This window comes from Podarcis cretensis, assembly GCF_951804945.1.
Source record: "Podarcis cretensis genome assembly, chromosome: 1".
Lineage (NCBI taxonomy): Eukaryota > Metazoa > Chordata > Lepidosauria > Squamata > Lacertidae > Podarcis > Podarcis cretensis.
Genome location: NC_137170.1, coordinates 32,624,295 through 32,647,719, shown reverse-complemented (window position 1 = coordinate 32,647,719; position 23,425 = coordinate 32,624,295). Strand labels below are relative to the sequence as shown.

The 23,425-nt window shown below is 44.9% G+C and overlaps 1 protein-coding gene and 1 long non-coding RNA gene across 3 annotated transcripts in view; one reads left to right on the top strand and one right to left on the bottom strand.

The window, feature by feature from the left end:
* The window catches only part of SYNDIG1L (synapse differentiation inducing 1 like), a 95,514-nt gene extending 91,967 nt beyond the window's left edge, over positions 1–3,547 (bottom strand). The window contains exon 1 of the mRNA XM_079972825.1: positions 3,507–3,547. The gene's annotated coding sequence lies outside the window, so the exon portion shown is untranslated. The remainder of the gene's footprint in view (positions 1–3,506) is intronic.
* Positions 3,548–19,997: 16,450 nt separating this feature from the next.
* LOC307210008 lies at positions 19,998–22,973 on the top strand. Of its 2 annotated transcripts, none has more exons than XR_013835823.1 (3): positions 19,998–20,084; positions 20,960–21,102; positions 22,750–22,973. It is a non-coding gene; the product is annotated as an uncharacterized lncRNA (long non-coding RNA). The 2 variants fall into 2 exon arrangements; XR_013835824.1 differs by having other exon boundaries at positions 20,960–21,172.
* Positions 22,974–23,425: the final 452 nt, after the last annotated feature.

Below are 23,425 nucleotides of genomic sequence, written 5' to 3'. Positions count from 1 at the left end.
TGATATCTTTCCGCAGGGCCTGCAAGACAGAGCTGTTCCACCTGGCCTTTGGTCAGGGCGCAGCCTGACTCCCTCCTTTGGCAATCTTTACAAAACTTTAGTTTATGGTTGCCATCAATTTTGATTTTAATTAATTTTTATAATGTTTTATAATGTTGTACTGTTTTAGTGTTGTTAGCCACCCTGAGCCCGGCTTCGGCTGGGGAGGGCGGGATATAAATAAAAAATATTATTATTATTATTATTATTATTATTATTATTATTATTATTACACTCCACCAGTGTTTAATGCCACTGGTTTAATAGGAATAAATAGCGAGTGAGGAATGGTGTGAGTAAGGAATGAATGCTTAGCTTAGAAAGAACACTCTGCTACCCAGAAAGAAGCAACAGGCAATGTTAGTCTCATCACAAAGTGTGGCATTTCAGCACATACCCAATCACTGGTGTTGCTGGACAAATGTCTCTCTAACCGTGCACTGACAGCCTGTGGGAAAGATAATAAAGTGTGTAAAAGAAAGATGCTTGAGCAACTGATACCTGGAGAAAAAAGTATAACTGATTGGCCACAGTGATAGCAGAATGCTGAACTAGATGAGCTTTTTGTCTGATCCAGTGTGGTCTTCTTTTGTTATTACTTGCTGAATACAAGATGCATTTATTTTTGTTCAGGATTGTGCTTTCCCTAAAAGGATAGAATAGTTTTGAGGTGCTTGAAAGGTGGCTGCGATGGCTTCCTGGTGCTCTGGTCCCTGATCCGTGCCTCTGCGCCTCAAAACCAACATGAATATTCCCCACTAGCGTTCACCTGGCAATAGAAACTTCACTGCAATCCCTCTAAGTCACCCATTTGCTTGACGTTTCTCAAGTAGCAGCAAGCATACGCCAAACCCCTGATTCTCCAGGATCTTTCAGAAATCCTGATGTTCACTGTGATGGATGCCGCATGTAGAGTTTGACAGCTCTGAAGTTTCTTTGCTAGACTTTTTATGTTTATATGCCACTGTTTTGTAACACACAGCTCCCCTGAGTGTGGTACTTCATCTCCTTGACTAAGCACCACTGACCCGTAGCAATGGAGATTCGTGAAAGTGCAACATACTCATTACCACGTTGAACTTCCTCCTGCACAGGTCGGCAGTGGGTCAGATGTGTACACTGAAGTGAGTCTGCTATTAAGGCGTTCAGGGGAACCAACAGCTGCCATTGGGAGTGTGGTTTAATTTGAGTTGCGCTGCAGGAAGATGTATAAAATCACCCTTTGCAGCCCTCTGATGCTCATGTTCCCTTCAGGCTACTCTACACTGTCATTGTAACATGGCGTTTACTGTATAGGATAGCAAGATTGCCTTGTAGGTGTAAAATCAGCTCAAGTTACAAAACACCCATCCTGACCTCATGCTAATGCCAGGACATGATGCTACAAGGATGGCAAAAGGCCATTATAAGGGATGAGCTACTAGTCTACTACTTCTGGATCCTACTTTGATTGCTCTGAATCAGTTTAATCTAAAATAGTACAGAGCCACATCTTCTTCTTCCTTATTGGCAATTCAGGGACACGAAACACTTCTTACAAGGGCTGAGTTGCAAAGCCATTTCAAAGTCCAAGAATCCTCTTTGTTTATTAAGAGTAATAGGCTTCACAGCATAATAGAGTTGGAAGGGACCCCAAGGGTCATCTAGTCCAACCCCTGCAATGCAGGAGTCTCAGCTCAAGCATCCATGACAGCTGGCCACCCAAACTCTGCTTTAAAACCTCTAGAGAAGGAGAGTCCACCACCTTCCAAGGGAGTCTATTCAACTGTCAAACAGCTCTTACTGTCAGAAAGTTATTCCTGATGTTTAACTGGAATTTCCTTTCTTGTAACTTGAAACCCTTGGTTTGGGTCCTCCCTTCCGGAGCAGGGGAAAACACGCTTGCTCTTGACAGCCCTAGGGATATTTAAAGATGGCTATCATATCTCTTCTCAAGCTAAACATACCCATTTATAAAGATGTTGAACAACAAAGGGCTCAGGCTAGAACCCTGTGGCACCCCAGTTGTCACTTTTTCCAGGAAGATGAGGAACCATTAGTCTATTTGGGTTTGGTCAGTGGTCCCTGTCTCTTGCTCCTATGTACACTATGAGAGAGCAACCTGGGCCTCTCCTTCAAACTCCCCTGCTAAATGCCCTTGCAAACACCCCTGTTTACAAGACTTAGTCAAGGGCTCCTGGTCAATAGCTCCCACAAGCTGCTGCTGGCTACTAACTCCTCCCCCAACTCCATCAAAGTTGTTGCATGCATGGAACAAAGTCTGCTTATGCAATGGGACCGCCCCCCCCTCTTTCCTCCTGCACCTCCTAAATTTGCTTTGGAGGGCTGCGGGAAACCCCAGAACAAGTTTAGGGGGTACACGAGGGTGGAAAAGTCTAGTTCTACAAGCAGACCTTGTTCCCTGCACTCTTAGTGATACATTGAATTCTACCCAGTATGTCTAACATTCCTTGCCCGAGTACTCTTTATATATTGGACAGAATAACATCCATTATCATATTAGACAACCCTAGATCACAACATGACAGCAATTGTGCCACAATCAGAAAGTGGAAAATGGCCTACAGGCAGTGCAAATAGAAAGGAAATGAGCCAAGCCACACACTACAAGTCAAGTCTTACAACATATGGTCAATGAATGAAGCATGTAGAAAATATTTGCTCATTTTACAGATATAAGGCTGAGACTAGTGAATGTAACAGTGAATGCATGGCAGAAGCTGCAGTGTTACTGAGCTCCTTTTACAGCAGATAGCAGTAGATTCCTTATGCATTCAGACATCCTCTTGTACACTCTCATAAACACAGATAGGACACAAAACACAACTCTCACCCTCATCTTCACCATGCTTGCAGCTGGGGAAGACAAAGAACAGCTCAGCTGAGCCTGAGACTCCTAACCCCGGTTCTGATTTGCCCAGCCTGCCCCTTCTCTGCCACATACCAACAGCAGTCTAGCCCTGTGGCAACAAACTCAACAGTAGCTCCTTGTCAACATCTGCTGTGGAGATGGCCAGGCAAGGAACCTGCTCATCTCAAGGTAAGATGGGAACAAAAAGAGTGAGGTCAGGGCAAGTCTTGACTTTCTCTGGCTTCCTGATTCATCTCTTAAGTCTGGGGTAAACAGTAAGGATGCTGGCCTATCAGTCCTGTCTCAGTTCTGGAGCATGAGACCACCCACATCCCTCCCATTTCTGGCCCCCTTTATTATCTTTGTCCACCAGTGTCATTTGCCTCTCGAGCCCTGTAGATGCCTGAACAATGGAGCTGCATTGTTTGGTGGTGTTTCTGTTTGTCTCCCTCCATCAGCCCTGTGAGCAAAGACCTAACATCAACTCAATCAGTACCATGGACAGCTCCCCTTGAATGCTAGTGCTCAATTGAAGAGGCTGACACCTGTTGTCCAGCATCTCCTATCCCAGTAAGATACCACAACTCTGAAATACCCCCCAAAGATTTGCTGTTACCTGCTTCCAGGCTCAGCTTGATCTCTCAGCAACCACCAGCCAGCTGCCTATGAAACCGACTGTGTGCATCACTGACGCTATCAATTGGGATAAAAATGCAACAGATTTGCTGGAAACAGAAAATGACTCAGAGGATAAAAAAGTGAAAAGGAAATGGAAAGATCTTCAGGTGAATCTTGCAAAGTGTCATTTTTAGAAACAATGGGAGGTTCAAAGCCTCCCAGTGAGGCTGCCTGAGCAACAAGGAAATGTAACCATGCTAGGATAAAGTGGTAAAATTAAAAGGACCAGAATAAACACTATACAACCCCACATGATAAAGCCCATACAGCACTGCTCCGTCCTATAAATGTGAATCGAAAAGATTCCTGCACTGCAATTTTTACTGCACTTTAATTCAAGGACTGTCATTTTGGTCTTCTCCCCTGCATGGAATTCTGTCTAAACACCTGTGCCCTTTAATATAGAGATCTAGTAAATGATAAACAATTTTGCACTGAATATATACTATTTAGGCTTCAGCTGTTTTTGTTTCAGTTTGCTGATTAAAGTCTTTGTTCTAGCATTTTATCAAAAGATCTTCTACTAAGCATTTTATCAAAAGATCTTCTACTAAGATTTTCATCCATGGAGCATCACCATATATGTTAAAACTGAATGCCAGGCTAATGTTGGATGTGAGCTATGCGCACAATGTCATCCTTTGACCTGCAATTATTCATAATTCCATGGTATTCAGAGATGTGCCCAGCTCTCCTCTACTCTCTGATCATACCATTGCACTGAAATGGCAGCTATTCTTGAGAAAAGTAATGTTTTGGTAGGTTCAGTTTTGCTACATGCCCTGGATCAATAATCCATCAATAATCCTGAGCCGTCTCAGTGAGCATCTGCCTGTTCACCTCATTTAGAATGCCTCTCTCCTCCCCATTATCTCCTTTCCTTCTCAGCATGCCACACATCTCCATCTTCCACCCTGTTTCCCCCCCTTTAATTTTTTTCCCTAAGTAGGTCACTATTCCCTCTTGCCCTCTTATTTATTCTCTCTCCACTAATCTACATCTATATTTTTTATTTACTCCTATCTCTCTTGTTCAGTTTGCTCTTTTTTCTTTTCTTTATGAACTGTTCATTTCATTGACAATTACCATAAAAAGATATTCATGAAGAAATAGCAAAAAGCCTCTCCTTCTCCTCCGCAAACCAAATTTATTTCACATTTTGTCCATTCTCTATTTTAAAAGCAACCAACTTCAAATGAGCCATGTATGCACTGAGAGGATTTGCATTACTACAGAAATGAAAATGCTGATGGGGAAGATTGGTTATTTTGTTCAATGACCATCAGGCTCTGATCTCCTTTTATAATTGATCATGAAGGTTAGTAAGGATGATAATAATGGTTCTCATGTTGTGTTTTTCACCCATTGCCTTTGGCCTGAAATGCATATTTTGTTTGGGCAGCATTTATTCTGACATAGGCACATTTTGTGCTATGGTACTCTGACTTATCCCTTGTTTCCCTGAACATCAACTCAGCTGAGTTACTTGCTCTGTGGGCAAGCTCACCCAAGCCAGGATGTAGAGCAGAGATGGGCAACCTGTGGCTCTCCAGAGGTTGTTGAACTCCAACTCCCATCATTCCCGGCCAATGGTCATGCTGGCTGAGGCTGATGGGAGTTGGAGTCTAACAAGTTCTCCACTGCCACAGTACAGGAATGGAAAGAATCAGCAATCTTTGCTTGCCTCACCCTCTCATCTCTCCAATGTCCCCAAGTTACATTAGAAAAAGATTGCAGCTATGCCCTTCATAGGGTGGTTTTTTTGCTGGCTGGCTGGCTGGCAACTACATTTGTCTTTGATATGCTAAATCTCTCCTTGCAGGAGCTTTTTATTCATTCTGAGTGATATTCCACACATGAAGTCCCATCTCACACTGTTATATGTGTAACCTGTGTCTCTTACATCTTACAGAGTGTGCAAAGCTCCTGTCCAAACAAGCTGAGAGCTAACAGATCATTCATTTAATGAGGGGCCTGTATACTTGATGAAGGTTCATCAACATATCTCCAGTATGCAATGCTTTTTGATGTTTCCAGAGGGAGAAGCAAAATTATGCATTTTTTGGGCAGGAGCCCACTTTGCCTCCATAGTCCAATTGCAAGCAATACTGCCTGCAGCTATTGGAATTTGCTATTTTTCATTTGTTTCCCCTGTTGATATACCTGGACAAATGTAGCTCACACTCAGTGATCCCTGCAAATCAAAGCAGGTCCCCAACTGTCAGTGGGAGCTTTAGCCGTGCTGGGGACCCCTCTTGCAATGGTGTGAGCTGTTTCAATAAGATAATGAGAAATTAGCCAAGTGTTTATGAACAGATGCTCTTTCCTCTGAGAAAAGCAGGGCTTGTTTTGTTGTTTGAACAAATCTTTCACCTAAGCTGTTGCTAGCTGTGATGGTGCTGATTTGATGTGACGCACACCATTCATCTTCATAAAAGTTTTAAGCCCAAGAGAGACAAACTGAGGCTTGTTGTCACTTACTAGCGGCTCTGGTGAAACATGACAGATGAACATCATGTACCACCTCTTCCAGCCAGCGTATTCGTGGGAGTAGCAAAAAACTCATTTACTTGGTTCATAAGGTGACTGCCTTTTCCTTCTTCACATCCCTCCAGAAAATCTCTCATACTACAAAATATACAGGAGATGGCCCAGCAATTAGATTTATTTTCACAGTGTCTTCTCACACTGATGAGGCTTCTCGGAGATTGCTCATTTTGGACAATGCCCAATGGAAAGTATTAACTTTGAGATGCACATTTCCCATAAAACAATTCCTAGTTTGGGGATTTTTGATAGGATGCTACTATTACCAACATACAACACTCGAATAAATCAAGGACTGCTATCTTTTTCTATGACGTTTCCCCAGATAGACCCCCCCCACTATATTTATTTCTTAATTGTGTAAAAAAATGGACTCAGCTTCTCCTAACCTCCTAATCTCTAAATTCAATGAAACTATAAAAACAATTTTAAATCAATAATCAAATGCAATACAATTAATAGCCGGGGGGAGGGGGCAAGGCTGCAGGGTCTACTCAGTAGCCATGGGACATGTAAAAGAGGCAAAGTTTGCATCCTGTCTGAAAAAGAGAAATTGGCGTGGACATCTTTACCTTATGTGGGTCACAAAATAGAGACCAAAGGATGATAGGCGGGCTCATTTTTCCAGAGTGAAAAAACCCCTTGTTGAGAGTCCTATGTCTGCATACCAATCTGATACAATGGTCAGGGAGAAGGCTGCCCTCACAACCCACCAGGATACTGGACACAGACTGATGCCTGCTGGTGGCACAATGCCACCTCAGAAATAGAGCCAAAGTCAGAGCTAGCTGAGAGGGAGAGCAAGGTGACAGAAAGCACAGCTCCATTGTCATGAGGATGGAGACACTTTCAGGAACCCATAATGCGTAGCTCCGACAGGGGGGTGTAGTTTCTGTCAAGCCTGTAACGGGCAGCTTGTTAAGCCAGCCAAGCACCAGCCGGTGAATATCAGCGCAGAACTCTCTGGATGCACAAATTGTTGAAAGCTTGAGGAAAGATGAGGGCAACAGATTCTTCCAATCCCTGCCCTTTCAAGTCTAAGCGCTAGCTAAGGAGGGCAGGTATCGTGAGCCCTCCTCACCACCTCCCTCACCACGGAATGGCTTTATCAGATTCCCACGCAGCCATGTGCAAGAATTTCAGTGTGCCTTGAATGTTCAAGTGGATGCACGTGGTGGTCATGGTAGGAATTACAGTACCAGTACTCCTCTAAGTGGGGACGCAGGTGGCGCTGTGGGTTAAAGCCTCAGCGCCTAGGACTTGCCGATCGAAAGGTCGGCGGTTCGAATCCCTGCGGCGGGGTGCGCTCCCGCTGCTCAGTCCCAGCGCCTGCCAACCTAGCAGTTCGAAAGCACCTCCGGGTGCAAGTAGATAAATAGGGACCGCTTACCAGCGAGAAGGTAAACGGCGTTTCCGTGTGTGGCTCTGGCTCTGGCTCTGGCTCTGGCCAGAGCAGCGATGTCACGCTGGCCACGTGACCCGGAAGTGTCTCCGGACAGCGCTGGCCCCTGGCCTCTTAAGTGAGATGGGCGCACAACCCCAGAGTCTGTCAAGACTGGCCCGTACGGGCAGGGGTACCTTTACCTTTACTTTGCTCCTCTAAGTAGGCTTTTTGAGCGGAATGTTTTTAAGGATTCTTTCTCATTTGTTTGACGCAGAGCCCTACTCACCTCCATGCTAGACTTTCAACTGAAGATGCATCCATTTCTACCCATTCACGTTCACTGTACAGTCTGAATGCCCAAATGACTACGGCAGGAAGAACAATGACTCTGGGCAGCAGTGGACACAAGATGCATCTGCTCAGCTGTACGAAAACTACAACCTGGGGAGACAGGAGGCATCTTTCCCTGCTGGGCTGCTCTGCTGCTTTTAGCTGCCTTGATTTGTTCTGAATGATGTATTTTATTGCCTTACCGTTGTGTATTTTATGATTTATTTTCTACTTGTCCAGGTATCCATACAGATGAAGGATGAGCCATAAATATTTGAATAAATAAATAAATAAATAAAGTGAAACAACAGCTGCCGTACATCAGCCAGCATCTGCTATATGCCAGCCTTGTAACCATCCACACACCTGTATCGGTGATGGGTGGGCTCGCATTTTTAAAAATTATAATTAATAAATAAAGTGGGGAGTGGGGGAAAGAACTGCTGCCATACATCAGCTTGCATCTGCAATAAACATTGCGGTATTTCCCTGTTCTGTCTCTCAAGCTGCAGGAAGTTTATGGCAGATATTTGGAGAAATGGCTTTGGTTAATTCAGGTAAGGAGGATGAGGAAGCACAAGCAAGAGGCCATAGTGGCTGGAACTGAGCAACAGAAGCTCACCCCGTCGCGGGGATTCAAACCGCCAACCTTCTGATCGGCAAGCCCTAGGCTCTGTGGTTTAACCCACAGCGCCACCTGCATCCCAATAACCTCTGACGTGCTTTCGAACTGCTAGGTTGGCAGGAGCTGGAACTGAGCAACGGGAGCTCACCCCGTCGCAGGGATTCGAACCACCGACCTTCTGATAGTCAAGCCCTAGGCTCTGTGGTTTAACCCACAGCACCACCCGCGTCCCTTATAACAAGGCTTACCCAGTGCCTAACCTTACAAAGACGATTGCTACAAGGTAGGCGAAAACCAAATGGGTGGTGCCAATTTGCCAAGTGGAAAAAATTCCTACCTGGCCCCAGCAATAAGGCGGCCGATATTAGTCCATAGCAAGCTCAAAGTCAAGCAACACATAAAAAGAGGGTGGGTGGGTTGGGTGATCTGACGAAGGAAGCAAAAAGGAGGCCGCCGCCCCAGCCGCCCCACGATTTAAACGGCAGCAGCCACACCCCTGGCTAACCTGATTGGTCAGCCAGGGTGTGTGATGTGGCTGGGAGTTCTGATGATGCGGGCGGCATCACTCCGCCCCCTGCCAGGTCACAGGGAGGCCCTGGATGCCCGCCTGCAACTCCATCCCCCAGGGAAGAGTAGTCCTCTCAGTATGCTGCCATGGAAAATCCCCAATGTTAGCAATATGCATCCAGGCACTATCCATTTCAGAGTCAATTAAACAATTGTACTTAACAAAAACAACTGCTTCCAGACTTCTGAAATCCGAATAATATCCTGAAGTCAGGTGGGCATTCTCCCTTTTTCCAACATGTGGTGGAAAGGGGTGTTTTTTATTTAGAGAATAGTCACGGGGGGGGGGGGGAGAGGTTAAATACTCTCCTGCCCTCCCCACCCTGCTGCACTCCTGATCATGATCTCCACTCTTCGTCACCTCACTTCAGGAAGGATGACAAGAAACAAATGCAAAGGGAAGGGTTAGCATGGGTAGGCAAACTAAGGCCCGGGGGCCGGATCTGGCCCAATCACCTTCTAAATCAGGCTCACGGACAGTCCACATGTTTTTACATGAGTAGAATGTGTCCTTTTATTTAAAATTCATCTCTGGGTTATTTGTGGGGCCTAGGACTTCATTCATTCCTCCCCCCCCCAAATATAGTCCGGCCCCCCACTGAGGGACAGTGGACCGGCCCCCTGCTGAAAAAGTTTGCTCACCCCTGGGTTAAAGACTTAAAGTGATAGAGCTGATTGCTAGAGAGGAGAGGTGGAACTTATTGAAGGAAAAGGCTAGACTAGAGCAATCTAGTGAACAGCTAGGCCTGCCATCCCCAACCTGGTGCCCTCCAGCTGTTTTGACTAGAAGCTCCATCAGCCTCAGCCAACAAGCTGAAATGGATGGAAGTTATAGTCCAGAATGTTTTGGGGATGCTGAGCTGTAGGGTGGGTCATCTGCACTGCTGCCCATTGATTTTTAAAAAAACACATATTTCATTACCAAAAAAGAAAAAAGAAAAAAAAGCAACATTCCGAAAGCCAAGCAAGAAAACACAGGAGTGGGGAGTATGTTCACAATGTCATGGAGATGCCTTGTAAAAAGCAAGTGAACAAATGCCCTGTACAGAAGCAGCCTTTATCTCAGGCTTCTGCAGTGCCCTGTCTGAGATAGTAGCACTGGACCTCTATTCTGTTCCACTCCTGACTGGTCTACCTGCCTGCAGAGACCTAAGCTTGCAGCCAATCCCTGATTAGAACTGCAGGTGCTTCCCAGCCTGCTCCTGGGTAGGTGCTTCATCTGCAGGCTCCAGTTGTGGACTGAATACCCGCATGCCCTCACTAAACACACACACACACACACACACGGCCACGTAATGATTTCTTCCTATCTTGGAATTGCCACATTGACAATTTAAAACCAACATGATTGATTTGAGGTGCCTGTGTGTGTTTTGTTTGCCTTCCGGCCACTTTTTTCATAACCCCAGCATTAGGCATTGGACAATTTAAAATTTGCATACAAATTAAATTAAATCTTTTAAATTAATTAATATATGTAAATGGGCAATAACTGGAGGCTTTCCCTGAGAGGACTGGCAACACTAATCATAGTTGCAGTGTTCCTCTGCAAATTATTCTAATGGCTAGCAGGGGAGAATGTTCCTGCTTGCCAAGTTCCAGTTTTAATTCAAATAAGATTGTGCACTGTATGTATGCCCATTTATTTCTATTTAGAGTCATTGTTCTTCCCACGGCAGACACTCAGAATCCCTGAAAAGTCCCCAACACAGTGAAAATAGATAAGGCTCTTTCTTTTCCAACTTGGCTGCTAAAGAAGGCAGGTCTGTTTCTTCCCATGAAGTTTTCTACCTTTATAAGTTATCAGTCTTTCCTAGGACCATGACTAGAATGACAGGTCACCTGCAGACTCTCAGTGTTTTGCAGGAGGAATTCAAGCACATACCAGCTAGTCAGGTTGGTACAATTAAATTAAAGTGGATACAGAGAAGTATATTTTCAGAACCCATCCTATTTTTTGAGCTTGGTTTTTTTTTATTGTAAGTTTTAAAAATGTTCTTAAAGGTATTTAAAATTGTTGTAACATGCCCTTGGACCTTGGGCAGGTAAAACAACAACAACAACAACAACAACAACAACAACAACAACAACAACACATAATATTATTATTAAAGTGGTCTGTTGCCCTAGCAGAACAGAGCTGTTGTGGACTTTTTGCTGTTAGGAAAGTGATTGGGAAACGAAGTGAAATGTGTCGGACAGAGCAAGCCCTATCATGAGGCAAAGTGAGGCAGCTGCCTCAGGTGACAAATTTTGAGGGGTGAAAAGTGGCTAGAAAGGTGTGCCATGTGGTCTGCCCTGCAGCCCCTAAGCTAGCTTTCTGCCCTGGCAGAGCTGGCGCATCAGTGAGGCAACTTGAGGCAACCCACCTTGTGTGGCATGCTTTATGGGGGGCAGGAGAGTCCCATATAAAGTGGCTTCTGACAAGCCACCAACTTTCTCCAGGCTGCCTGTCGTGGTTCACCTGTAAAACCACCGCAGCAAGGGTCTGATTTCATCTCCCTTCACCAGTCAACCTTAGACAACAGCTTGGGATTTGTTATGCTGGGGCTTGTGCTCCAAAGCGTGAGGATGCTACCGTTATCTGGAGCTGACAGGCCATCACAAAAACACTACTGTCAAACTGACAAAGCCGCCGTAAACATGCCTCCCAACTCTTGCTTGCCTGGAAACTGCAGCAGCAGCAAGACGAGAAGCGTTGCACTTCAGAGAGTCAAGCATAGCAAAGATCTGAAGAACAGAAACTCTTTGTTTGTCAAGGAATGCTGTGGAGAAAACAGGAACCTGCCATTTTCCATTGTCATTTTAACCTGTTTGTTTTTCAACTGAGTCTTGTCCCTTTGCCAATGGTCTGTAAGATATACTTTTTTAGGAAAGTCCATGCATAGAGGAACGGCAGAGCTTCCCTAGCCTGGTACCTTCCAGATGTTTTGGACAAATAGTTCCATCTGCCCCAGCCAGCAGGACCAGTTGCCAGAGATGTTTAAGGTTTCACAAGAGGGTGAATGTAATATGGATTTTCTCACTGCTTTCCCTCTTGATACTCATTAAGAACGCGCAGTGTGTACCTTTGCCAGGTCTTTATTTTGTAGCCAGCACAGCAACTGATTTAAATAGACTTCTTTGGATTGTCTTTTCTTATTTTAAAGCAGGTATGGACAATATGTGGTTCTCCAGATATTGTTGGACTCCCATCATCCCTAGCTAGCCTTGACAATGGTCAAGGGTGATAGGAATTGAAGTCCCACAAAATGTATAAGGCCACAGTTTCCCCCTTCCTGCTTTTAACTATGCTTTTCCTTTCTCTGGCTCTTGTTGGTAAAGAAGAAATGGATAGATTTCTACGAACCACACATTTTTCTCGGGTACAGAACACATTGCTGCAGTTTCATGCTAGGAAAATGCAAAAACCCTGCAACAGATGGGCGACCATATAAAGAAATATCATGAGGGATATACACAACAAAGGAGGTGGGGAGGGTAAGGTTATCTATGGCTACTAGTCATGATGGTTATGTTCTGCCTCCATAGCTTGAGGCAGTAATGTCTCTGAATACCAGTTGCTGGAAAACCAGAGGAAGGGAGAGTGCTGTTGTGCACTGGTCCTCCTTGTAGGTAGGTTTCGCCACAAGCATTTTGGTGACCACTGTGCGAACAGGAAGCCAACACGGTTGCTCGTCCCTATATCAAAAATACATCTGCACAGTCTTTTCGCAGTTCATTCCTTTGCCATTTTTTAAAAGTCACATGCTGTCATGTTATCCATGTCCGTCTGCATAGTCAGAACCCTCTAAATATGTTTTGTGAACAGATACAAATAGGTTCATCCCCCCCCCTCCAATTCTGAATCATTACACAGCCACCTGTGCAGGCATGAGATAAACAAAGCCATTTTAAAAATTATTTTTAAAAAAGGTATTTAAAAGGGAGGCTAATTAACTCTACAAATGCTGGTAAATAGACCAAAGAGACATTTCACTAACATTTTTAGTCCTTAGCTCTCATATTTAGTAGAAGTTGCCCCTCCCTGCCAAAATATGAAAGGGGCAGGAAATGACATATGACCCTTTCTACGAGATAGTCAAAGTCTCATCACAGGAACTGGGCTTCAGCAACCCAAAATTAGATTTTTGCTCAATCGAACGTTCCCTCTGAGCAATTGTCAGCAGTGCTTGTCAGAAAGGAAAAATGCTCCGACTCCATGAGACTGCAGTCCTTGAACCAAATCCTCTGAAACGGAGCCAGTGGTTTCATTGGAACTACTTTGGATTAAGTGATTTGATGGTTGAAGCCCATATCATTCTGTCAGTAGTCTTGGAGGATAACCTTCTGTGACTGAAACAAACACCAGCTCCCTTAGGAGAAAAATAAAACAATCTTTCTAACGAAGTTACCTAAAGTCAAATCCAAACTCCATTAGCAGCTGTGAGTAATATATTGGTTGGGCAATTGCTGCAGAATCACTGCACAGCTCTGAATTCATGTTTAAATGATACCCTGGAAGTTTGTGGAGAGGCATCAATAACCAGCCCATTCTCTCTTTGTTTAACATTGACCAAAACTAGTGATTTTAGGGTAAATGGCAGCCGACACAGACCTATGGCATCCCCTGTGCATGGCATCAAGTATCATGAGTGTGGGGCAGTGTGTGTGTGTGTGTGTGTGTGTGTGTGTGTGTGTGTGTAAGGTTTTGCAAACACTGCCAGGGTGCTGTGGTTTTCCTGTTTTTCCCCATGGGAGTGAATGGGAGCCATGTATTTACAGAGGGGAGACACAGGTGGTATATTCAGTAATAATATTAGTCCAGAGGAAAATGGGTAATTTCAATTATGTGCTAGATGACAACATAAGCATGAAAGGGGGGGGGGTGTTTGGAATATTATTTATTTATTTATTGAATTTATATACTGTGGTTCGAAGAAGAGGAGGAGGAGGAGGAGGAGGAGGAAAGTTTGCTGCTCATCTGACTGGGTTGCCCCAGCCACTCTGGTCCACTTCCAACAGAATATAAAAACACAGTAAAATATCAAACATTAAAAACTTCCCTATACAGTGGTACCTCTGGTTATGTACTTAATTTGTTCCGGAGGTCCGTTCTTAACCTGAAACTGTTCTTAACCTGAAGCACCACTTTAACTAATGGGGCCTCCTGCTGCTGCCACACCGCCGCCGCACGATTTCTGTTCTCATCCTGAAGCAAAGTTCTTAACCCGAGGTACTATTTCTGGGTTAGCAGAGTCTGTAACCTGTAGCGTATGTAACCTGAAGCGTATGTAACCCGAGGTACCACTGTACAGGGCTGCTTTCAGTTACCTTTGGAATGTCATACAGCTATTCATCTCCTTGACATCTGATGGGAGGGCGTTCCGCAGAGCGGGCGCCACTACCGAGAAGGCCCTCTGCCTTGTTCCCTGTAATTTCTCTTCTCACAGTGAGGGAACCACCAGAAGGCCCTCAGAGCTGGACCTCAGTGTGCAGGCTGAACAATGGGTGGGGAGCCGCTCCTTCAGATATATAGAATTAAGGTTCCAACTAAATGTGAAAATTTTCATTTGCCTGGGGTGCCAATTGATTGTATAGCTTTAAATCAGCAAACTAGGATCACATTCACACCATATATTTAACGCACTATGGCACCATTTTAAACAGTCACCACTTCACCTAGATAATTCTGGGAATCGTGGTTTGAGGGTGCCAACAGCTGTCAGGAGGCTCCTATTCCCCTCACAGAGCTATGATTCTTGGAGTGGTTTAACCATCAATCCACCTTCCCAGGGATCTTTCATTGTCAACACACAACCCCCCACTCTGTGAATGCAACCAGAAAAAGGTTTCCCATTCATGTTTTGGGGGGTGCAACCCTGAGTTCTTATGTAAGACAGAGGGAGCAAGTCCTAAAAAGATGCTTTTTTTTTAGCCTAAAAAACTGAAGAAAATATTTCTTAAGGGAACTTTATTATTCTCCTATTCTTGTGACCCTGGGAATATGGGCGGGGGGGGGGGGGTGAGGGAGAAGGGAAGGCCCTGTTGACTGTTACAAGTCTATTTTACCGAAAATCAACCTGGGTGATAATGTTCCACAGTAAAATGTTTCTGTTTTGTGGAATGCCTCAACTCTCCATCTTGAGGGCTGCTTCCAGAAAGGGGTGTTTTGTTAGATGGGTGTTCCTCATGCATGCAGATTTTTCACATTGGCATCAAAATGCCAGCCCATATCCCTACCCCCACCCCATTTAATCTGGATTTACTTTTGCGCGGGGGTGTGTGAATCTGTTAAGTTTGTCCATTACTTGTTTGCAACATCAGAATGAGCACCTGAGGTCGGAGAGGGACCCACTGCTCATTGGCTTATAGTCAAATGAGATTTCTTAGCCTCTCACTTCCTCCACTATCCAATAGAGAGTGCTAGTGGATTGTTGACTCTCGTTATTGCAACTAGAGGGACAAATTCACTTGGAGATTCCTGCTAAGTCCTTATTATTAATTTGGCAACCCACCACAATTTGAGCAACCGCACGAGGCTGTCTCCTTTGCATGCTGTCTCATGACCTTTTGCTTTCCATCCTTTTGATGGCCACACTGTTCTCCAGGGTCTAAGTATCTCAAGCCATTGGCAGTCGGAAACCTTCTATGTCCCCAGTTAAGATAACTCAGCCAGTCACTGCCATTTGGCTCACCAGCATCACCCTAAAATCCCTCATATAGCATATTAGATTAATGAAATTTGTAGGGATCACTTGATCCAGCGAATCACTAGGTGTATGGGTCCGAGCACAAATGGAAATGGACAACTCATCCTCTTCTGATGATGATATGTTGGGGCAGCAACATCAGCATCAGCAACCTTTCCATGAGCCACCACACAGCTCCAGCACAGCAAAGTGGGATAAGGCCAACTCTCCATCTTACATCATATGCTACGGGCTGTTCATTGCCCAGAAGCAGGATATAGTAGCAGCATCCATACGCTGTTGTTCCCTAGTAGCGTGAAGAATAGACTCCACATAATGCATTTGCTCTGTGTGCCTTGGCACTGCAGTTGCACGAGTTGCTGTTTACACAGCAGCAGCCACTGCCAATGCAGATCCAGGACTGGACTGAAAGGTTTGTCGTTGCTTCACAAATTTAATTGCATTATTAGAAATCAAGGAATTATTTCTGGAACTGGTATGGTTGGAGGAGATCCTTGGCTTGAGGGCTTGGTGAAAAGCGCTGGAGGATAGAGCAAAAGGTATATGATACCTTGTTCTGACATTCTCCACCAGAGATTTGATGAATCTTCAGAGATCTGCCCAAGCCCTGCCTCTAGTCCTTTGGCGTCAGATAGCTAAAAACAGGCCAGGTTCACTTTGCAATAAAAATAAAACCATCGTTGTGAAGTGCTGGCAATATAACTTGCCTCTTTCAGTTGTTCCAAGTCCTTACTGAAAGATGGGGAGGGGGTGATTTATTAAGTGGAAGTATGTTGGGGAAGTCAGGTACGAGGCCTGTGGGTGTAGCACAGAAGAATCCTACAGCAAGCAAAGCAATTTCAGCAGCACAGAGAAGCTTATGATGACATCCTTTCCCACATCACTCACTGGGTTGCCAGAGTGACACAAATAGCCAAGCACATGAAAGGGCAGGGAAGGTGAGGAGGACTCTTGCTATCTTCTCAGCCAGGAGGGTTACATCTCACTAGAGGTTAGCATCCTTCTGACACAGAGCAAGGGTGCTGCGTTAAGAGGATTAGAAATGTAATATAAGGCAAAAAGGAAGTGAGGCTGATTTGCCTGCTTGAAACACTAATGAGTTCTTAAGTCTCCAGTGGCTAATAGCCCTGTCCCCAATTCTATCTTTAGCCTTGCTTGAAGTGGGGCTGAAAAGAGGAGAGATGGTTGATGCCACTGAAAGTCAAAGCTGGAGAAACCCCAAATAAGACGACTGAAAGACATGCAACTCCTGTTTTGGATTCATCATTGGGTATCATTTCTTGGAACGCTTATTTATGGTAAGCCAGTGAATTGCAGGGAGAGCCATTCCAGAGATATCCTCCTTTCGAAAAGCTGATTGCAAAAGCCAGGCATACTTTACTCAAAATCTTAAGTGAATAAGGGAAGCAAAAGAGAAAGACTTGTTCATCATGAAAGAGAACCAATATTCTATACTATTTTCTGTAATCCGCTTAGAGATACAGTATTTTGTTTAAGCGGTTGTCAGAGCTGCCCAAGGTCCCAGCTCACAGAGGACCAACGCCAGGTCGTCGTTATATACAAAAGTCTTTATTGAAGTTCAGTTTCCATTCCAAAGCCGTAGCGCGCAGCTCTACGTCTTAAACCTTAGACCGCCGAAGTTCCGTCTGAATCTCCTCCCCCCTGACACCAGTTTAAGATTCTCGCCCTGCTCCACCTCTTCCTCTGCTCTCTTCTCCTCTGGGTCCTCCTGTCCGCTGGGGCATTCCCCTTTCTGGACTCTTCTGACGCTGAGTCCCCTGACTCCTCCCCCTGTCTCCGGCGGGCTTTAGGACCCGGCTCCCAATCCTCGTTCTCTGCTGCCCCGCGCGCCTGTACTTTTGAACTTGGCTCTCGCGCCAACCCAGTGACCTTCCTCCTGACCGTTGCACTGCTTCTGTCACTGCTTCCCTCTTCTGGGATGCTAGCCGGACCTGACCTCCCCTCTGTTGCCTGACTCTCCGATGGAGGCGTGGTCAGCCCTGACTCCTCTTCTCTCCCTGCTGGGGGAGACGCTACCCCCGATACCTGGGACTCTTCCCCCCCACTATGCTCAGGTGGGGAAGCTGGTCCTGATCTCCAACTGCTGCTCTGGGAGTCCCCGCTGGTCCCTTGCTTCTGGAGTGTCCCCCTTGGGACCCCCCTTGCCCTGGCCACCGGCGCCCCCTTCTGTGAATCTTCCGATTCGCTGGAGAGGCTCATGGAATCTCTCGGGCCACTGTCATCTTCTCCTACGCTGCCCTCAGATTCTTCCCCTTCGCTCTCCATCTCCCCTCTTCCCTGTGCTTCTGCTCCTGAGCCCCTGACAGCGGTATATACATCCTGCTAAATAAATAAATACATGGGAACCAATTTACAAGCAATGAGAATTACCGGTAAGTATTGAAAATGTTGTGGATTTGGAGATATATAAATCGGGAACTCTAGTGGATTTCATAGAAGTTCTCGAAAAAGGCGTTAAAATAATAGAACTGTAGAATTGGGGCATTCCTCTGGCCTCCATTTAACCCATTTGTTTTAACCACATGCCTTCCTTTCTCTTTGCTCTTGCCCTCCTCTTGCAGCAGAGGTTCACAGCACAGGAGTTCACAAACATCTAGAAATATAGGCCTGGAATTCATAACTTACGAGTGATTTCCATTCTCTGCTTTTGCCCTGTAAGCAGACAGGCTGATGAGAACCAAGGTTGAAAACTTGGGAATATATCCTCAGCAAATCTTAAGACATCTCCATCATATGTGATGTCCTTAAAAATCTTTCTGGCAGCACCTTCGTTTATCATCTCTGTATTATTTTGATGAGGTCCTCTGGTTCGGGCAAGGCTCGAGCCATCCTGAAGAGGTCTCTCGTGACCTTAACAGCCCTTTTCTCTCATCCGCGTTTATTCAAGTCCCTGGTGGTGCTAAAGCCCAGCCTCTTTTGTGACTAGTTAGCCGGGCGAGCTTTGATTTGAAATGGGCTCTCTGGCTCGTTCCAAAGAATTAAGTGCTCAAGGCGAGTTATCTAGCTAATAGGTTATGCGTTTGGCGCGAAGGCAGGTGCCGCGCCTCCTTCCATTGCCAGCTTGTTCCCGACTCTAATAAGTTTGCCCGGCCCTGCTCTGTCAGCTACCCCTCCCAGACCGCACTTTCACTTACCCTTATTGGAAAAAATAATTGGATGGATTGAAGCGCGGCACCATTTTACTTAACAGATAAGAAATTTCATATCTCCCCTGATTAGAGGCCGTGAGATACCATGCTCTCCATAGCCAGCAGCTGAAGCAATTTCATTTCACTTCTGCTGATATGTGGAGAAAGTTGGTGGACTGCACACAGCAACCCTGTTGCTTTAATATCCTTCCCCATAAGTTGACATTGTCCAAAACAACAGACGCCCCTACGGCAGGCATCTCTCTTTGCCTCAGCAGGAACCTCTCTGGGGGAGATTTAACTTTGATACAACCACACAGCCTTCCCTTGTTACTCTGACACTCCTAGCTCTGTTGTTGTTATTAGGAATGTGCAGACATTACTTGTGTGTAGGCCAAATGGGCACACAGTAGGAAAGTGGCTTTATGCTCACAGTCTACTTTCGACAAAAGTTGCTGGTAAATTCCAGAGTCCATGGGGTGGATGTGTGATACTTCAGTAATAATAATAAACAATAATAATAATATGCCATCCATCTGACTGGGTTGCCCCAGCCACTCTGGGCAGCTCCCAACAGAATATTAAAAACAATAAAACATCAAACATTAAAAAAGTTCCCTGAAGAAGAACTGTGAAGTATTTATTTATTTAAACCATTTCTGAGCAGCTTTTTGTCAGTGCAGGTTCTCCTTACAATAAAGATTTATTGTTCTCTTCCAATGAATGGTATAATAAATGTGAAGACCAATGTTCATAAGGGATCACAAATTATTGCTACATTGGAGCATGCTGTGCCGGAGAAGTAAATTTAGAGCACGATCATATGCATGTCTACTCCAAAATTCATTTGAACAGGGCTTACTCTCAGGTAAGGGGGCTCTCACTTTGGAAATGCAAAAAAAAGCAGTCCAGTCTCCAGCATCAATCATTTTAACTAACCCAAGGAAAGGTTCTGAGTATAACACAAATAATGCCTGCATATTTTTAAGTATTACTGATAAGTTTTGAGGCAGTACATTTCAAGTTGTGAAATGCAGTTCTTTTAACCCCTGCTTAAAAAAACCCAAATCAGCAGTTTCTATAATTAGCCATAGGGTTAGCACAGTAAAAAAACACACTCAAATTATTATAGATTGCAAAATAGTCAACATCTGAGCTGGAGAATGTGCTTGAGAATACTTTTGCCTCCATTTGGAACCAGTAGCACACAAAATTAAGACTGGTAGGTTTGAAAAAAAAACAACCAAAAAAAACCCCCCACAAGATTTGTGTTGATGTGTGAAAACATGGAGAAGGGCACAACAAATTGTGTCCTCCCTAAAAGAGGGCACGTGTTGCGATGAGACCTGGAGACCGATCCTCTGTGTTGTGGGTGGGTAAGATTGGTCAGCCACAACACCTGATTGGTAGGTCCCTCGATGTTGGGTTCAATCTGGCCAATGGGGCGCAGTCCAAACAGATCAAGGGACCTATATAGACCCATGCTCATGACCCAGAGCTTCCTCTTTTGGTGTGTGCATCGGAACACCCGCCCACCTCTCCCTAAATTTGGGGCATTTTGCGACTAACCTTGCTATGCCGTCGTGTGTCATCTGTCGTTAGGACTGGGGCACAGCAGGAAATTTCCCCACTTGGCTGATTGGCTGTTGCCATTTGGGTTTTCACCTGCCGCGTAGCAAATCGTCACAACTTGTAATGTTGCAGATAGCCACTGGTTCATGTGACAGTGGTGGAGGAATGCTCTCGCCATCCCTATGTGAAGGGTATTCCGTTAAAGGAATCCAGGGACTCAACTGGTTTGGTCAACCCCCGAGAGTGCACAAACTGGACATCCAAGCTAGAGTTGGTGAAATTGCAGCATTACATAGAGTGCTTCACATATTACACAAGACAAACCTAGATGATGAAGTCATCACGAGTATATTTGCATGTCAGGTTTTGCAAACAAATTTGTTCCATTTCAGGAGCACACTTAAAATGTCTTTGGCGTTGAAAAAATAATATGTGAAAAGGTGTAAAGATATGAAGAAGCATTCCAAAATTTATGGAATAGCTTATGAGTGCATATAATATGCTTTCCTTGTTCTTGCATTACAGAGAAACAAGCCCACATGCCAGGCTTCCTGTGGTGTTATTGTCACTTTGCTAGCGTTACTAGAACTTGTTATGGAAAATAATTGAAGCACCAAATAACATTCCCCTACAAGGAGATGCCAAGAGATGATTTAAAGGGCTACCAGGTTTGTGATAGTCACTTGAAAGTTCTGTTCATGCCAGTTCTCTGCCACATACGTGCCATACCAGCTATATGTAAGTTTAATATTTTTGCTTGCCCCTGCAAATTTCATTTTCAAGCATTTAGAGTGACATGCAAAACATTTTGTTCTGTGCATGGTGCCAATTGTATTTTCAAGGCCTTCTTCATGAGCTGCTTGGTGTCTAGTGCTGGAGCGACCCAGACCTGAGTTTTGGTGCTCATGACAGAATTTCATCCTGCTCATATACAAAACTGATGTCGGGTTTTTCCAAATCAATAACTTCACCTTCTAAAATTTTCCAGAAGAGCCTGTAACGGTTTTTAATCTATTCTAAATGTCAGAACAAACAACAACTCTTCACAAAGCCTTCACTAGCTGGAGGCAAAGAGATGAGAAAGCATCACTTCCAGGCCTCATCCAACGGCCTCTCTATCATTTGCCCTGCATCAGGTTTCAAGTTTGCAAACTTTGCTCAAGTACACAATGGGGGAGGGCAGGGCCGGATTTAGGTTTGATGAGGCCCTAAGCTACTGAAGGTAATGGGGCCCTTTATATGTCCAGCTGTCCTTTGTCATCAACAAATTGTTGCTGTTTTTTGTGTTGAATATATGTGATATGGTAATTTCTGGACCTAATAGGTATCTAAAGCCATTTGCACATAACATAATAGGTATTTTATCAAAGTAATTGTTGAACTGAAACCAGTGATATTTTAGGGAGCAGACGGGGTCCATTACTTACATCACAGGAGCCTAGACAACACAAAACACTGTTTCTGTATGTAGGTTTCATTTTATTTGTTTTTTATCTTATATTTTGGAAATGTATATCCAGGGTTTTTTTCCTTTAATTTTTTTGGGGCCCCCAAGAGAGTGGGGCCCTAAGCTATAGCTTGTTTAGCTTATATGTAAATCTGGCACTGGGTGGGGGAGAAGGGCTTACTTAACATGCATAACATGCCACCTGTGCCACCATTGCCCAGTCAAATTTTTCTCTGCAGCCTAACCTACATACAGCCACTTAACTGCAAGGAATCATTTATATCTTATTTCCACACTGTGTGTGAGGAGAGCGAAGAATTGAAACAGGGGGTCAGGTATGGCAGGGGAGGATATTAGCCACTGTAGATGTTTCAAGTGGTGTTCATTATCATTAAGGATCAAGGAGGAGTATTCTAAAACAAGGAACTTTATTTAAGCAAGCTTCCTTTCAACTGATCACTGTCTCTGACCCTCCCCAATACTGTTGCATACTACCCCAGTCTCCAAGCGGTGCAAGATTCCAGGGGTTCCAGGCACTTATTCAGGATTTGTGTTTCCTTTTGGAATGAGAAACAACAGAGACTCTGGTGTCTTTATGATCTATGGTTTATATTCACATATATAATAACAGATTCATAGAATTGTAGAGTTGGGAGGCATCCCAGGGGTCATCTAGTCCAACCCCCTGCAATGCAGTAATCTCAGCTAAAGTATCCATTACAGATGGTCATCCAACCTCTGTTTAAAAACCTCCAAGGAAGGAGAGCCCACAACCTCCCGAGGGCGACGGTTTCAGTGTCGAACAGCTCTAATTGTCAGGAAGTTCTTCCTGGTGTTTAGCCTGAATCTCCTTTCTTGTCTCCTGAAGGCATTGGTTCAAGTCCTGCCCTCCAGAACAGGAGAAAACAAGCTTGCTCCATCTTCCATGTGACAGCCCTTGAGATATTTGAAGATGGCTACCATATCTCCTCAGTCTCCTCTTTTCCAGCTCTGAATTCTGAACATCATGCAGGCCCCATGGCATCATCTTCTGTTGGTTTTATTAGAAGGCATCGAACTCTAAACACATACTCTCCAACCCTTCTCCAATGAAAATAGGGATGACTTACCATACACTCCAGGGACACGGGTGGCGCTGTGGGTTAAACCACAGAGCCCAGGACTTGCTGATCAGAAGGTCGGCAGTTCGAATCCCCGCGACGGGGTGAGCTCCCATTGCTTGGTCCTTGCTCCTGCCAACCTAGCAGTTCAAAAGCACGTCAAAGTGCAAGTAGATAAACAGGTACCGCTCCAGCGGGAAAGTAAACGGCGTTTCCGCGCGCTGCTCTGGTTTGCCAGAAGCGGCTTAGTCATGCTGGCCACATGACCCGGAAGCTGTACGCCGGTTCCCTCGGCCAATAAAGCGAGATGAGCGCCGCAACCCCAGAGTCGGCCACGAATGAACCTAATGGTCAGGGGTCCCTTTACCTTTACCATCCACTCCAACATTTCTCCAATGAAAATAGGAGCATCCTAAAGGAAAGCGGGACATTCCGGGATTAGAA